Raw genomic sequence first — 16867 nt, forward strand, 5'->3', positions numbered from 1 at the left:
GAAAACATGAAATTTTGGTTCCTGCTAGTGCTTCACAAGGTACAGCTGTTTAAAAAAAGTCAAGGTTGTTATTACTTGAGTTTAAAAAAAGTGATGCTAGCAATCAAAAAATGGACAGAAAATGTACATAGACGTTTCTCCAAAGAAAATGTACAGATGAGCATAGGCACATGAAAAAATGCTCAGTGTCGCTAATTATTAGAGAAATGCAAATCAAAACTACAATAAGGTACCATCACATACCAGTCAGAATGGCCATCTTTAAGTCTACAAAAAACAAATGCTGGAATGTGTGTGGAGAAAACGGAACTCTGTTGGTTGGAATGTTCATTGGTGCAGCTACTATGTAGAACAGTATGGAGGTTTCTCAAAAAACTAAAAGCTACTATATGATCCAGCAGTCCCACTCCTGGGAATATATCCTGATGAAACTATAATTTGAAAAGACACATGCACCCATATCTTCAGAGCAGCACTAGTCACAATAGCCAAGATATGGACGCAACCTAAATGTCCTTCAAGAGATGAATGAAAAAGAAGATATGGTATATATATGTATACACAGACACACACACACACAAATGAAATATTACTCAGCCATAAAAGGAACATAATGCCATTTGCAGCAACATGGATGGACCTAGAGATTATCATACTAAGTAAGTCTGACAGACAAATGTATCATTTATATATGGATTATATATATGGATTATCTATATGGATATATGGATTCCACATTTATATGTGGAATCTAAAATAGAACATAAATCAACTTACCTATAAAACAGAAACAGACTCAGAGAACAGACTTGTGTTTGCTAAGGGGTGATGGAGCAGGGGAGGGATGGATTGGGAGTTGAGATTATCAGATGCAAACTATTGTATATAGTATGGATAAATAACAAGTTCCTAATGTATAGCACAGGGAACTATATTCAATATCCTGTGATAAACCATAATGGAAAAGAATATGAAAATAATATATATATAACTGAAAAAACTAGCATGTGCCAAAAAAAGTTGAGGTTCAATAAATTAAGGTTTATACCCTGGTTTTCAGTTCATGGTTTGGCCTAAGTCCTTCTTTAAGTGAAAATGAAAGAAAGTGCAGGTCACTCAGTTGTGTCCGACTCTTTGTGACCCCATGGACGATACAGTCCATGGAATTCTCCAGGCCAGAATACTGGAGTGGGTAGCCTTTCCCTTCTTCAGGGGATCTTCCCAACTCTGGGATAGAACCCAGGTGTCCTGCATTGCAGGCAGATTCTTTACCAGCTGAGCCACAAGGGAAGCCCAGGAATACTGCAGTGGGTAGCCTATCCCTTCTCCCGCAGATCTGGATCTAGGAATTGAACCGGGGTCTCCTGCATTGCAGGCAGATTCTTAACCAACTGAGCTATCAGGGAAGCCCAAGTCCTTATTTAGCCATATATTTAAAAATTAGCCTTAGAGTGAAAGAAAGTGAAAATGAGCTTTCAGAAAAACATTCTCTAGGTATAACTGAGCTAAAGATTTAAGTATCACTTAACCTGCATGGGAAATACCCAAACCAAAGTCTTGATATCATGTTTCAGAAAGTAGAAATCTTTCACAAAACCTGTGCAACCACAACTCACACCAACCATTCCTGCCTTCAGGCTGGTCCTGAGAAGTCCTTTGGTACGAAGCTGGGCTCCCTCTTACAGAGAGACAGACCGAGAGGCCCATAGCCATTTCTGTGATATTACAGCTTGTTCAGAAATAGCAGTAAGAGCTTAAATTCCCACCTTATTGTCCCATTTTTATTATCCTGCCAATCTGCCTCTCTTGTTTATTCTTTAAAAATACTACCTGAGACTTTGCTATCTCTAGAGCAGCAAATCGTGTGATGGCAAATGAATACCAGAGGAAATAGTGGGAAATGGCACAACTGCCTAGATGCAAAGGTTTAAGGGGCCCTCCTTAACAACTGATGAAATTCTGCAGAATCCATAAGTGGACAACATACTTCATAAAGCTGGGTTTCTCAAAACGCAACCCCCATATACATTGAAATAGAAGGTATTTTATATTTTTAACAGAGGATGGTCTGTCTTGATGAAACTGAGTCTTAAATGTGTGATGTGTATGAACAAGAAGGGGAGAATGGCTCTACGTCTGAGGAAAAGGGAGTATTTATTCAAATTGGAAGGTAGTTTGTATTTTTGAGACTGTTCTCAGGTCTCAACCCCCTGCTTTCATATGAACCTTGTGCCTTCTCTTCTAAGATGCTGTGTGTATGTTCATGTATATGTGTGCATGTGCACCCAAGTATGTGTGTGTGCAGAGATGCCTATTCCTTCCTTCAAGATTCTATGCAAATCTTGCTTCCCTGTAATCTCTCCAGATGGTGCTAATCTATTCCCTAGCCATGAGAGTGGTTAAATCTCCAATGGGAGACTGGGAGCGTGGTTAGTGTTGACTCGGTGGATATTTGCTGGTGCCAAGTACTCTCCTAACTGCTACAGAAAGACCCATGAGTGACCCTCTGCAGCTCACATTCTAGTATTAATTAAGCACTGAAGTGCTTGCTTATTTCTGGAACTCTTGTTTCTATACATTTATCATGAATTTCTCACCTTGTATTATTAGGTGACACATTTCTTGGGTATAGGGACAGTGCCTTCTACTTTTTGGGATTTTCTTATATCCTGGACAGGGTTTTCATATAAATCCAGTAAATCAAATATTGAATTCCTCACCAAAAAATACAAAAGGAATGAGTTTTTAAAATGCGTTGTTTCTCAAATGTGTGCTGAGTAACACTTGGAATCAAAAGGACTGGAAGCTACGGAATAGAGGAAAAGGGATTCTTTTTTGTTTCTTTCTTTACTTTTTTTTTTTTTTTCAATCTATCATATTCCCTGAAGGAAAGTTTCACTGTGGTGCTAGTATGACTTCAACCCAGGTTAATCCCCTTTCAAATAAAGGGAGAGTGGCCTGGGGCTCAGAACCTTTGGCAAGCAATATCATCTAGCTAGAATTTAATAACTTTTGCTTTCATTGTATTTATTACCTTCAATTAAGTACAAGTAATCCTAGTTTCCCACTTAACAGCAAATAAATATTTCCATAATGGAAATCAATGCATTCAAGTATCACAGTGAATGTACTTAAAAATAGTAAATATAATTTAAGGTGGTATTCAGATAACCTAAAACTCATGAAGGTAAAAAAGGCCACCTAGAAGACAGGGACTTTTACCCTAAAATACAGCATTAACAGAAGTCAAGGTTTTCAGTTCTGTACCTGTCTGGGCAAAATCTAATTTGAATCTATTGTTTTAGAACAATAGCATGCCCTGTCTGCTCAGGCTGCACTTATTACCAGAGGGAAACGCTCCAACTCCAAATTAAAAACATTATCAGCGATCAGAGATGAAAATCCAGTCTTTCAAAGTCCAGTCTTTCAAAGCCCAGTCTTTCAAAATCCAGTCTTTCAAAGTCTTTCAAACTCCTGGCTTTTTAAAGGATTAGTAACACCTCAATATCAGTTTATTTTTGGCCCATGGAGGAGAACTAAATGAGGTTACTTAGAAAATCCATGATTCAGGACAGAGGGCAACATAATCCAGAGGGAAACTATCCAAGGAGCATTTAAGAACAGTTGTAATCAAGTGAATAAAAAACACTCTTGGTTTCAAATTCGGAGAAAATGCGACTCTCTCTTCTCTTCTTTAAGAGGGAACTAGCATTAACCAGTCATGTTATCTGCCGTCTTCTAGGCCCTGTGCAGGAAAAGATGACCAGGTAATAGATTTAAACCTGTTATTCTCCCAACTGAAGCTTGTGATCAGCCATAGCCTACCCAATGTGAAACCAGGAGGACCGGACCAAAGGCAGATTATCTTGGTTCATATTTTAGTTCTGTATTTTTCTCCCAGAAACCGTCAGCATTGGTCTGTTCTGAGAGATTAAGTATCTCTTAAAGGTACTGATTCTTACTAACTACAGAATCCAGCTGTTTTATTTAGCCACAAATGAGTCCCGCACCCTAAGTAAAGGCCCATATTGTAATAAAACTGTGACTTACTATCTCCAGTTTGCTTTACCACAAAACCTTTTAAAAACAGGGATTTCATTAAATCAGCACTCTTACTGGCAGTCTGTAAAGTGCTACCTTTTCCAAGGAATTGCTCATCTTCTTCCTCCATGTTGGCCCTATATAGGCCAGGTAGGAGGAGGTACTGAGTGATTTAAAACCAACCTATTTAGTTATCCACAACATCTGATAAACTCCATAAAACACTTTGGTTTAAGTGCTCAAACATTTCATTTCTCTGTAAGGAGGCTATTTAGTGCCCATAACTTGTTACAGGAATTTATGGTTATTAAATTAGCAAGTGTTGGAGGAGCATGGAACAGTCCTATAGCAATGGGTTATTCCTTTAGAAAAGGAGCAGGGGTTCTAAAATGACCAGTGGGTGAGGATCAGGCCTTGGGAAGGTGCTGAAGATTCAGCGTTGGAACCTCTGGGGGACAAGGGAACAGAATAAGGCTTACAGACCCTTTGGGGTTGTACTACCAAAAATGAAACACAGCAGGAGTCCATGCTGATGGAAACCTTTGCCTAGCACTGACCTTTCTTCTTCTCTCTTACTTACAAATCTCTCCCAAGCTACCTACTATGTGCCCAGCACTGATTATGAACTCAGGGAGGGAAGGATTCAGGCAAACAAGATCCCTGTTCTTATGAAACTATGGCTTTACACTATACACATTTAAATGCCTTAAATGGCCTAAACTATTCTCACTTATATTCAATTCCATTCCCTTCTATGTCAATCATTCATTTAACATATTGAGCACATCCCAGTCATGATAATTCAGTGAAGGGTGAAACCTGGTCCTTAGAAGGCTTATAGCCTGGAAAGAGGAAAACCTATGTAATCAAATAAAATCACAATTCTGTGCTAAGGTATAAGGGGGAATAATTAACTGCCAATGGGAACACGAAATATTTCATAAATTGGTTAACACCCAAGTCTTTGGGATGAATTGGAAGCAACACAGATGAAGAAGGAGCAAATTTTAGCTGACTATACAATTGCTATGCCAAAGCCAATCTTCACTAGTAAGATTAACTTGAGGATTTGTTCTATCACTGTTAGATATAAGTAAGGACAATACCTTACATTTATTAACTACTTCACAGTATACAGTCTAACTTCATATATAAGCCGTCTCCTTCACACCAGCTCTGTGACGCTGGTCCTCTTATCTCAAGACAGAGCAGCATCCTGAGACTCAGAAGCGTATGACAATCCCTACACAGTAACCTGGTAAGCTGGGGACTTGCTCAGTTGGCAAGGATGGAACTTGACTGTGTATCTTCCAAGTCTAAGCCACACTGGTGCTGTGACCTCCCATGGAGTAGTGCCTACATTTGCTGATGACTGTATATAGATTACTGCAGATTCTGTGCTGCTGCTGCTAAATCACTTCAGTCGTGTCCAACTCTGTTCGACCCCATAGACAGCAGCCCACCAGGCTCCGCCGTCCCTGGGATTCTCCAGGCAAGAACACTGGAGGGGGTTGCCATTTCCTTCTCCGTAAGAAAGTACAATAATTCAAACAAATGTATATTTTCTGTAATTGTTTCAAGTGTAGACTCAACAAACGCTTGCAGAGAGTGTTTCGTCTTTGCCCGGAGTACAATGCACAGCAAAAATGGGTATTAATGCTAGTGATTCCCAGTTCACCACTCCTCCAGTGGAATTTCTAGTATATGGAGCAAGCATGAAATTTCCTTGCATGTTTTATTAACTCTGGCTTTGTATCAGAGTCTAGTGCAGCTCACTGCTTCTGACGCCTGGGCTCTACCACAGATGACGGAATCAGACACTTCTTGGAGGTGGAGCGCAGATGTCTATTTTCCAATGATTCTTAATGTTGATAACGGAAAGGCTACTTGGAGACGGGAAAGGCTACCCACTCCAGTATTCTGGCCTGGAGAATTCCATGGACTGTATAGTCCATGGGGTCATAGAGTCAGATACGACTGAGAGACTTCCACTTCACAGTTAATGTTGAGCAACAGAAATGTCTGTGGAGTTTTGTTTTTTTCCTCCTTACTTTTAAAGCAAAGTATAGGTATGCTCAAACATTTACAGAATTTACCTATCCTTCTATCATGGAGTTCAGCACCAAATTTAAATATGTGTTCCTGTGCCATTATACTAAGTAGATTTTCAGATAACATCTGATCAATCTGAATTTGACTGAGGTACAATTTTGTTGGTGTTCCAATGGTTATTGATTTTTAAATATGTCAGCCTATTTAGAAGGAAAACAACTTCCAACTCCCTGGGGACCCTTACAGCGTGTAACCTGTCCTGACACACAGGGCCATATGCTTAGAAGGGCCTGCATGTGTGAGTGCTAAGTCGCTTCAGTTGTGTCCAACTCTTTGCAACCCTATGGGCTTTAGTCTGCCAGGCTCCTCTGCCCATGGGATTCTCCCAGGCAAGAATGCTGGAGTGGTCGCCACACCCTCCTCCAGGGGGTCTTCCTGACCCGGGACGGAACCCTCATTGTACGTCTCCTGCATTGGCAGACGGGCTCTTTACTACTAGGGCCACCTGGGGAGCCCTAGAAGGGCCTATGCCTGGTTCAGTGTTCCACTGTCTCTCTCTTAAAATTCCCTTTTGAACCAGGGACCCCGTTATTTCCATCCTGCAACAGTTCTTGGAATCATGGGCTTCTGTGTTAGGGCTACTTCAGCCTGGTTTTCCTATTGGCTGAGTGGAAAATGTGGTTGAAAAAGCTGCTTGTAAAATGGGCAATGGACAGATCCATAATGACAGTTGGGTCAGAAAAGGTGCAGGTTGAGGCCGGCTATGAAAGATGAGAGTCAGCAGACTTTCCAGGAGAGGAACAGAGGCCGGGAATGTCAGGCAGAGCCCTGGGGCAGGGACGAGGGGAAGAGGACCTGGGCTGTGGGGACAGCTGGAGGAGGCTACCAGCAGCCCTCCATGTGTGAGCCTGAATCCTTTCTGAACTCTGCCCTCGCTCCCTCTCTCCCTCTCTGTCTTCCCTCTGCAAGTCACCACTTGTTTTCAGCTCTGCAGATGTGGAGTTCAGAAGTAAACTGTTGTGAGGAAAAAGGTGGTGGGGAAAGGATATCTAGGGTTCTCCTGACAGATGGGCTCAGAGGAAACATTCTCGCCTTGAGAAAAAGAGATGAAAAATCTGTCCTTGCTTAACAATTGCGTTGGCCAAAAATTTCATGAGTTTTTCATCATAAGATGGTACAGAAACACCCGAATGAACTTTTTGGCCAACCCAATAGCTACAGAGCCTATAAAGTTCTTGGACTGCAGAGGTACCCCCTCAAATCTATTTATAGGCTACAAAATAAAGAAGTTGAACCAACATAGTCATCAAGAGTTATCTCCTTCACATATGTTTATCTTCTCCATTGCTTCAGAGGCCATATTTGGCATCTTTTTCTCCCCCCTTTAACTGGAGTTCAGTTGACTGACAGTGTTGTGCTAGTTTCAGGCGTATATAAGATACATAACTAATAAGGACCTACTATACAGCACAGGGAACTCTACTCAATAATCTGTAATAACCCATATGGGAAAAGAATCTTAAGAAGAATTGATATATGTATATGTATAACTGATTTACTTTGCTATACAGCTGAAGTCTTTGAAGACAAAATGAAAAGTTCACAATGAAATGACTAGACATTTCAGTGATTCCATAAACCCAGTGTTCTCAAAGTTCTATTATAAAGACCTCTTAATTCTTATGCTGCCACCCACTAATGAGAATTGGAGAAGGAAATGGCAACCCACTCCAGTATTCTTGCCTGGAGAATCCCATGGACGGAGGAGCCTGGTGGGCTACAGTCCACGGGGTCGCAAAGAGTCGGATAAACTGAGCAACTTCACTTGCACTAATGAGAACAATCGTCTTTTTAAAGCTAGAAGAATATTATACCTCAGCCCAGAATAGAGTGGTGTTAACCTTTCTCTTTACAGGAAACAGACACCTTCCCTCTCCCCACCCCCAATATATATAAAGATACAGGTGTCCTTTCTAGAAATTCATTCTAAAATTGTGTTCTGTGGCTCATTCCTATGTGGCCTCTTTGGCCCTGAAGGTGGTTTTGGTTGCTGCTAGCCCTTCCTCAGTCCCTCAAAGTATCTAAAAATACGAATTGGTGTTTGTCACTTCTGTTCGCTTCTCCCCACCCTCAGTGATTAAAAAAGTACTCTCTGAGAGTCACCATATCTCAGGGTGAGTCATGTATAATTTTTCAATATTTACATTTAAAATTTTATCAATATTCACTCTTTAAAAGATGGAATCCTTGTTATATATCAAATGCTTATCTTTTATGTGTCTTTTATATATGATACCTTATCTTAGTTAAACCTGACAATTGAAGTAGATGCATTAGTCCCACTTTTTCAGTTGATGAGACTGAGGATTTTAGAGCTAACAACTTGCCTGAGAACACAGGACTCAGCCCATGGGGCTCTGCTTATTCTGATTAAGAGCTCAAGGATGGGATGGAGCCTGCCAGTAGGGGTCTGATTTCTAGCCTTGCCATTTCCTAGATGGATGACCTTGAGTAAGTCACTTAATTTCTTGTTTCTCATATTCCACATGTCTAATATAATAATACCATCACATGAGGGTTGTTGTAAAGATAAAATGAGTTAATATATGGAAAGCATTTAAAAGAGTACCTAGCATATAGTAGATACCATAATAACTATCATTATTGTTGTCCAACGTTCCCACAATGCTGTGATCTGTCCTGCCATACATCAATAAAGCCTTGGGTTCCTGAGCAATTTCTTCATGCTCTGAGAGCCAAAACTGCCAGGAAAATTCCAGCTTATTAGGGGACATGAATGCGTCCGTGTGTGCATGCTCCGCGGCTTCAGTCATGTCCAACTCTTTGCAACCCTATGAACTGTAGCCCGCCAGGCTCCTTTGTCCATGGGATTCTCCAGGAAAGAATACTGGAGTGGGTTGCCATGCCCTCCTCCAGGGGATCTTCCAGACCCAGGGATGGAATCCACATCTCTTATGTCTCCTGCATTGGCAGGTGGATTCTTTAGCACTAGCACCACCTTATCAGAGGACAGTCTACATAATTAACCAGGTCATGAATGACAAAGGCAGACTAAGGATCTTTGCAGACAAAGACAGTTAAGAGATATAGAACCAAATATAACATGTAATCCTTGAATGGACCCTGGACTACAAACATTTTTTCTTTTACAGAAAAAATCTGTGGGTGAAACTGTAACAGGAGGGAAAGGGGCAGGGCACAACTTTTAAAAGAATGACATAGCCCAAGGACACAACATAAACGGATTAGAATCAAATGGGTCCAAGACAGCAGACAAGACCTTTGACTAGAACTTGATCCTCAATCAGCAAGCTATATGACACATCCAGAAGTGCCATGACAGTTCCAAGGCACTGTCAAAAGACCAAGCAGTGGGAGGTAGCCCAAATCCTGGAAATCTCCATCCCTTCCCCAAAATAGTTGTAATAATCCTCCCACTCATTAGCATATGAAATTACCCAGCCTATAAAAACTAACTTTTCCTGCAAAGATGGGCACAATAAAGGACAGAAATGGTATGGACCTAACAGAAGCAGAAGATATTAAGAAGAGGTGGCAAGAATACACAGAAGAACTTATTAAAAAGATCTTCATGACTCAGATAACCATGATGATGTGATCGCTCACCAAGAGCCACACATCCTGGAATGTGAAGTCAAGTGGGCCTTAGGAAGAATCACTATGAACAAAGCTAGTGGAGGTGATGGAATTCCAGTTGAGCTATTTCAAATTCTAAAAGATGATGCTGTGAAAGTGCTGCACTCAATATGCCAGCAAATTTGGAAAACTCGGCAGTGGCCACAGGACTAGAAAAGGTCAGTTTTCATTCCAATCCCAAAGAAAGGCAATGCCAAAGAATGTTCAAACCACCAGACAATTGCACTCATCTCACACACTAGCAAAGTAATGTTCAAAATTCTCCAAGCCAGGCTTCAACAGCACGTGAACCGTGAACTTCCAGATGTTCAAGCTGGTTTTAGAAAAGGCAGAGGAACCAGAGATCAAATTGCCAACATCCACTGGATCATCGAAAAAGCAAGAGAGTTCCAGAAAGACATCTATTTCTGCTTTATTGACTATGCCAAAGCCTTTGACTGTGTGGATCACAACAAACTGTGGAAAATTCTTTAAGAGATGGGAATGCCAGACCACCTTACCTTCTTCCTGAGAAATGGGTATGCAGGTCAAGAAGCAACAGTTAAACCAGACATGGAACAACAGACTGGTTACAAATTGGGAAAGGAGTACGTCAAGGCTGTATACTGTCACCCTGCTTGTTTAACTTATATGCAGAGTACATCATGAGAAATGCCAGACTGGATGAAGCACAAGCTGGAATCAAGACTGCTGGGAGAAATATCAATAACTGCAGATAGGCACATGACAAAAAGTGAAGAACTAAAGAGCCTTTTGATGAAAGGGAATGAGGAGAGTGAAAAGCTGGCATTAAGCTCAACATTCAGAAAACTTAAGATCATGGCATCCAGTCACATCACTTCATGGCAAATAGATGGGGAAACAATGGAAACAGTGACAGACTTTATTTTCTTGGGCTCCAAAATGACTGCAGATGGTGACTGCAGCCATGAAATTAAAAGACACTTGATCCTTGGAAGAAAAGCTGTGACCAACCGAGACAGCATATTAAAAAGCAGAGGCATTACTTTGTCAACAAAGGTCCATCTAGTCAAAGCTATGGTTTTTCCAGTATTCATGTATGGATGTGAGAGTTGGACCATAAAGAAAGCTGAGTGCCGAAGAACTGATGCTTCTGAACTGTGGTGTGGGAGAAGACTCTTGAGAGTCCCTTGGACTGCAAGGAGATCCACCCAGTCCATCCTAAACGAAATCAGTCCTGACTATCATTGGAAGGACTGATGCTGAAGCTGAAACTCCAGTACTTTTGTCACCTGATGTGAAGAACTGACTCACTGGAAAAGACCCTAATGCTTAGAAAGATTGAAGGCAGGAGGAGAAGGGGACAACAGAGGATGAGATGGTTGGATGGCATCACCGACTCGATGCATATGAGTTTGAGCAAGCTTCTGGAGTTGGTGATGGACAGGGAAGCCTGGCGTGCTTCAGTCTATGAGGTCACAAAGAGTTGGACACAACTGAGCAACTGAACTGAACTGATAAAAACTAACCATGCCACATTTCATGGCCACACTCGCCCTTTGCGATGGCCCACACTCTTTCTGTGGAGCGTGCTTCTCTCTGAATCTGAATAAATCCATTTCTTATTTATCACTTTATCTCTCACTGAATTCTTTCCATGATGAGATATTAAGAACCTGAGCTTCATTAGGTCCTGAAACCAGGTACTGAGGGATTTGGCTGGGTTAGAGTCCCAGTCACATGAGTTCAAGTCCCAATCTGAGATAAACGATTTCAAAACTGGTTAAGATTTAAATTTCTATACATAGTAGTACTGTATTAATTTCTGGATTTCTCATCATTGTTCTTTGGTGAAGGAAGAGAATATTTGTGTGTGAGGAAATATACACTGAAATATTGAGAGATAAAAGGGAATCATAATTGCAATTTACTGTCATATATATATACACACACACATACACATATTTGTAAGAAATTAATACACACATACACAAGATGAAAGAAGAGAGAGAATGATTAATATGATAAATTTTAACATTTGGGGAATGCAGGTAAACAGTTTACAGAAGCTCCTTGTATTATTGCTTTGTAATTTTTAAAATAAGTCTAAAATTATTTTGAAATAAAATGATAAAAATACTAATCAGTAGAAATAAACAGTCTAGTATTAGTGCATGAAAGAGAAGAGGGCGCAAGAGGATGAAGTCACATCCCAGGTCACGTCCAAGTCCCTGGGATGGCTGCCAAGTATGGGTTGTTTGCTTCATGCAGGAAAAAATTCAAGAGCTATTGTAAAGTGAAAGAAGGTTTATTCAGGGAGGAAACACACTCCAGAGAGAGAGTGTCGGCCATCTTGAAAGCCAAAAGAGGCACAGGGTACAGCGCAGTGCTTTTATTTTGGGAAGGGGTGGGGATTTCCAGGAATTGGGCCACCAGCTACTTTTTGACCTCATAGAGCCTGGGGTGTGTCCTTTAGCATGCTGATGAGCTGATGAGCATTGCAATGAGAGTAAAATGAGGCTCAAGGACAAGTGGAAGCTGAGTCATCCATCTTGAATCTAGTTGGTTCTAATCAATTTATGTTGTGCCCTTGAGCTATACCATTCTTCATTTTTTTTTTTTTTTTTTAAGATTTTTTTTTTCTTTGGAACATTTTATTTTGCATTGGGGAGTAGCTGATTAATGATCTTGTGACAGTTCCAGGTGAAGCGTAAAGAGACACAGTCATACATATACGTGTATCCATTCTCCCCCAGTGGGCTTCTCTGGTGGCTTACAAGGTAAAGAATCTGCCTGCAGTGCAGGAGACCTGGGTTTGATCCTTGGGTCAGGAAGATCCCCTGGAGAAGGAAATGGCAACCCACTCCAGTATTCTTACTTGGGAAATCTCAAAGACAGAAGAGCCTGGTGCGCTACAGTCTATGGGGTTACAAAGAGTTGGACAAGACTGAGAGACTGACATTTTCACTTTCTTTATTGTCCCCTAAAGCCCTCTTCCAAACCAGGCTGTCACATAACACTGAGCAGAGTTCCATGTCCTATACAATAGGTCCTTGTTGGTATAAGGGATGCCATACAATATTTCTCCTTTTCTATCTGGCTATGTCATTCTTTTTAAAGGCTGTGTCCTGCCACCTTCCTGTCTCAGTATAGTCAAAGAGTACTGAATTCAGAGCTGGAAGAACTGAGTTTAATTCTAGCCACTATTTCCTTGTGTTCTTCAGCAAGTAATATAAACTCTTTCAGACTGTTCCTAATCTAAAAATTGAGACTAATAAGACCTCCTTCACTGGGGAAAATGTGTATATGCTGAATATGTATAAATTCACGGCTGAATTTATAAAGTTGCAGTGCTTTGTACAAATCATAAATTTTACTAAGCAGTTCAGCATGGACTCAGCTATAAGTCAGTTTCAGTGAGGCTTCTGAACTCACCTGGGAATATCAGGCAAGCAGGGGAGAAAACACAGGTGAACTTTCCATTTCATGTTAGGAATTCATTTTTGCTCACTCCCTACAGAAGAAAAGGTTTTTGATAGGGAACATAGTCTATGCTGAGACTGAAAGGCATTAAGTCAGGTCTGACTGTTTGCAAGCCCATGGGCTGCAACCCACTAGGCTCCTGTGTCCATGGGATTTCCCAGGTAAGGATACCAGAGTGGGTTTTCATTTCCTTCTCCAGAAGATACTCCTGGGTCTCCTGCATTACAGGCAGATTCTTTATAATCAAAGCTACCAGTGAAGCCCACAAACATGTAAATATGATGGTCAATTGTTAAGATGAATTATTTTCCATCTGGCAATAGATCAGGATCACCCCTTAGCACTTAAAAAAGAAATGGATGGTTGGATTCCATTCCACAAGAGTCTGATTCATTAGGTGTCAGGAAGATCCTGGGCATATGCATATCAAATAACTCCACAGATATTTCTGATATTAACTGGGGTTACAAATTGCTGCCCTGGATAGAGAGTTAGTAAAAGTAGGTGACCTAGAAATCAGGGCTGGAACCATGCCTATCTGATACTGCCATAAGTGATCAGAAATCTCCCAGTTTACTTGGCATTTGCTAGTACACTGGAGGTCCTTGACACGGATAATATGCCCAAGAGATGGGCAATAAAGGAGACAGTGAACTTTGACGGGGTCATCTTGAGTATTCATGAGAGAGAAATCAAGCAGCCTTACAGACAGTTCTATAACAATACACAATGACTCAGGAGAAGGATTTCAGAGTGTGTTCTGATGATCCCCTATAGACTTGGGCCCAAGGGGCAAGGCTGTTTGGGAGGCTTTCTCTGCAGCTGACCTCATAATGGATACTGAAAATTCAAACCCAAGGAATTACAGTACCCTTAAGAAAAACCAAACCCACAGGTACTTGTTTCTTGGGAAGCTCTTGTTGCTATACTTCACACACATTTCAGTTTGAAAAGCTCCAAAAGGAAAATGATCAAATTAGAAAATAGCAATTAAAGTTATTTAGAAGATTATTTTTATAAAGACATATTAGAAAAATTTTAAATAAGATTTAATAAGATTTAAATAAGACTAAATAAGATTTAATAAATTTTAAATAAGATTTAAATAAAATTTTAAATAAGATCAAAGCAGACAGAATATATAATAAATAATGATGGAATAGTTGGGATGGACTTTTCTACTAAATTCACAAAGAATTTGAGAGGGCAAATGTTGAGATAATCCAAGAAATATTGAGATAATTTAAGATTTAAGGAAAAAAGAACTCCTTATATTCAAAAATTTAAAGGGTCAAATGGCTGGAATGCAATCTTTTGAAGGGCAAATTGGAGATGTTGAAGGAATACTTTTAATTTTTTATAACAATGTTATAAAAAGCAATTGCCAAACTTTTTCTATAAACTTTCTTGCTACTACTGCAAAAGTTATACTGGGCTAAATATATTTCAGTGAAATTTCAAGCTTCTTATTATATGTGTATAGAGCTTGTAGCAGAGTTTCTGGGAAAGCTGAATTGAGACAATGGCCTTGAGCTGAGGTGGCCAGTACTCCGGGTGGGCAGACAGTGGCCTGGAGATGGCTGCACAAGGAGAATGAGGTGAGTTGCCAGCTGACGCCAAGAAGACAGGGAGGCTCCCCTCTCTACCTGTGCTCCCGTCAACGCCACTGTCACTGCCCAGAGCAGCCTCTGAACCTCACAGACCTTCCCCGGCTCAAAGGCTCCACTAGCTCCCTATTTCCCATTGTATTACACCAGACTTCTTGGCGTGGCTTTCATAAAGCCCAACATCACAACCCCCTAAAACCAGCTTGCTTCTGGCTCCAGTCACTCTCCCTGTCCTGATGCTCAGGGGCAGAGAAAGGACTTCACTGCTTGAAATGTCCTTTCTTTTATTCTTTCAGGGCAAAGAATGCCCCTTTTACTTCTTTTCTATTGGTCAGAGCTCTTTATATGTAGTGGGCTATAGACGATAATTAAATATCTGTATCATGTTCTCTATTTCTCTTCTTCTCATCCAATCTTTCTCAAAGTTGGCTACAGATTAAAAAGAAGCTTTTTACCTAAACAGACATTTCTCCAGAGAAGACATACAAATGGCCAAGACGCACAAGAAAAGATATTCAACATCACTAATTATTAGAGAAATGCAAATCAAAACTATGATGAGCTACCACCTCACACTGGTCGGAATGGCCATCGTAAAATCAACAAATAACAAATGCTGCAGAGGGTGTGGAGGAGAAAAGGGAACCCTCCTACACTGTTGGTGGGAAAGCAAGTTGGTGAAGCCAATGGAAAACAGCACAGAGGTTCCTCAAAAAACTAAAATCAGAGTTGCCATCCAGCAATCCCACACCTGGGCATATATCCTGAGAAAATCATAATTCAAAACTATACATGCATCCCTATATTCACAGCAACACTATTCACAACAGCCAAGATATGGAAGCAACCTAAATGTCCATTGACAGATGAATGGATGAAGAAAATGTAGTGTGTGGTGTGTGTGTGTCTATATATATACACACCTACCACACACATACAATGGCATACTACTCAGTCATAATAAATAATGAAATAATACCATTTTCAATCATACTAAGTGAAGTAAGTCAGAAGGAGAAAGACAAACACCATATGATATCATTGATACAAGAAATCTAAATATGACACAAAAGAACTTACCTATGAAACAGAAACAGACTTACAGACATAGAGAGCAGACTTGTGGATGCCAAGGGGGAGAGAGAGTGTGAGAGTTTGGCATTAGCAGATGAAAACTATCATTTCTAGGGTGGATAAATAACAAGGTCTTATTACAGTAGAGAACAGAGAACTATATTCCGTATCCTGTGATAAAGCATAATGGAAAAGAATCTGAAAAAGAATGTGTATATATATACATAACTGAACCACTTTGCTATATAGCAGAAACTAACACAACATCGTAAATCAACTATATTTCAATAGAATACATTTTTTTTAAAAAATTTCTTACACAATCTCCATCACTGACTTCAGCCAATCATGCTGATACAAAAACAAACACTGACATTCATGGACAGAATGGAAAGCACTCTGTCTCTAGGCCGGCAAAGACCCTGTCTGGTTTGCAGGAACAGTTTAGGGCCGTAAAGAACTGGAGAGGATTTCAGGAGGATAAGAAACCAGTGACTATATTTCTATAAAAAATGGAGAGTAAATAGGCTTCCACAAAGAAAAAATTATGACAGATATATGCTTCAGACAAGTACTTTTTATATCATGAATCAATCTTAATCTTATTTTCAAACAAGAATATCAGTGTCCCATAAATACTCCAAAAGTTCTTTAAGCTTCCAGAAGAGTATAAAACAACGATTCATGTAAAGCTTATCAGTTTTAAAGATTTCATTCAGAGTAGCTTAGTTCTTAGTTTCTAAGCCTTATTTTGAATGGTATAACCTGGCTTTGGTCTCATCAAAAACCTACATATTTTATTTAATGTTTCATTTTCTCTTAAACTGCTTAAAACAGAACAGTGATGTCAAAGGCTTAAACAGAATCCAATTAAAATACAGGTGACCTCCTGTTGGCATATTCCTCTGGGGCTATTTTCAAGAATAATGTTGATAGACTGTGTTTTTAAAACAGAGAGGTTTTCTATAGAT

At 40.1% G+C, this 16867-nt stretch overlaps 1 protein-coding gene across 2 annotated transcripts in view; it reads right to left on the reverse strand.

Moving 5' to 3' along the window:
* The window catches only part of NME7 (NME/NM23 family member 7), a 226486-nt gene that overhangs the window by 558 nt on the left and 209061 nt on the right, over nucleotides 1–16867 (reverse strand). The window lies entirely within an intron of this gene.

This window comes from Dama dama, chromosome 14 (assembly GCF_033118175.1).
Source record: "Dama dama isolate Ldn47 chromosome 14, ASM3311817v1, whole genome shotgun sequence".
In the NCBI taxonomy this organism is placed as follows: domain Eukaryota; kingdom Metazoa; phylum Chordata; class Mammalia; order Artiodactyla; family Cervidae; genus Dama; species Dama dama.